Source organism: Passer domesticus, chromosome 16 (genome assembly GCF_036417665.1).
Source record: "Passer domesticus isolate bPasDom1 chromosome 16, bPasDom1.hap1, whole genome shotgun sequence".
Taxonomy (NCBI): Eukaryota; Metazoa; Chordata; class Aves; order Passeriformes; family Passeridae; genus Passer; species Passer domesticus.
Window position 1 is genome coordinate 6240773 of NC_087489.1, and position 1364 is coordinate 6242136.

Here is a 1364-nt window from a genome sequence, read left to right on the forward strand (position 1 = left end):
GTGTAGCTTGTGTATGACAGGACTTGTTAGCTCCTTAGCATCCCTGTTAGAGGAGCTGATGCTGCCCGGAGCCTGTGTGAAGCTCCTGGTGCTTCAGACACTTTTTTTGGAAGATGCTTCTGGGATCTGGTGGGGCTTCTGTGCTGCTGGAGCCATTCCCCAGACAGGCTCGAGGCTCAGCACAGATCACGGCCATGCCTGGCATCTCCAGCAGTCCTGGAGGAAAAGCAAGTGACACAGTGGTTGCAGTCAGGCCTGAGGGGTGTTCCATGTGCCCCCAGCCTGGGACACTGGCACTGTGTGGCCCAAAGCAAGCACAGGGCAGGGCAGGGGTGGTGCTTGTGCTGCCAGAGCACAGGGCAGTGTCCCTGAGTGAAGCCACCCAGGCTGGGCTGGGGGGACAGGACAGGGGCAGCCTCCCTTCGGCAGAATCTGCTTGATCAGCAACTCTAAGAAACAAGCCTGCTGTGTTAAGGTAATTAGTGGGTGCTGAGTGGGATCCCTCCTCAGTGATGAGTAATTGACATACAGCACAGTGCAGGGTGTAGGGGGTTTTCTAAATTCACAGTGGATGCTGCTGCTGCTCCTTCACCATTACCATCATCACCACAGTCTGGGGTGGCTTTAGTGCCCCAAGCCCCCAGCCTGGCTGCTCCCTTTTCCACAGACTGGTAAGTGACTCAGTCTTGTCACCTTAAAAGTTTAATGCTTTATGTTTAGTGTGTCTTTAAAAGAATTAAGTGATTGAGGGATAATCTCATGTGTGCAGGTCCCTTGGTCTCTGAACAATGCCCTCAGATCTGCCCTTTGGTGTTGCTGAGAACGGCACGGCCATGGGGGGTGAAATGGATGAGGAGATGGGTGCTGGGGGAGGGCTGGGTGCTGCTGTCAGCCTGACCTCTGGGGAGGTGCAGGGGAACTGAGGTGGTTTGTGTGCAGGGCATGAGGGGACTGGATTCAGAACTTCCAAGCCCTGCCTATGGCACTGTTTGCTTCCTCCTCTCCCTGTCTTGCCCTCAGCCTCAGTGGCAGCTGAAACATCTTAGAAAGGTATTGGGGTGGGGCTGTGGCTGCCCCTGAGCAGCTCCAGTGAGGAGGCAGGGGTCCTGTGCTGTGCAATTTGTGTTGGCAATGGGCTCTAAAATGGCGAGGATGAGTTGCTGTTTGACTTGAGCATCCCCTTCACTTCCCCAAAGCTCAGTGGCAGCACTCCCCAAGAACGTGGACTCCTGGCTCCCACAGGATAAATGCTTTTGAGTACACAGGGTCAGCCCTGAACTGCAAATTGTTGTGCTGAGGGTGTGGGGTCTCTCCCACAGCCTAAATGCAGCAGAAGCTCTCCTGGGGCAGGAGCAGGGTGCTGT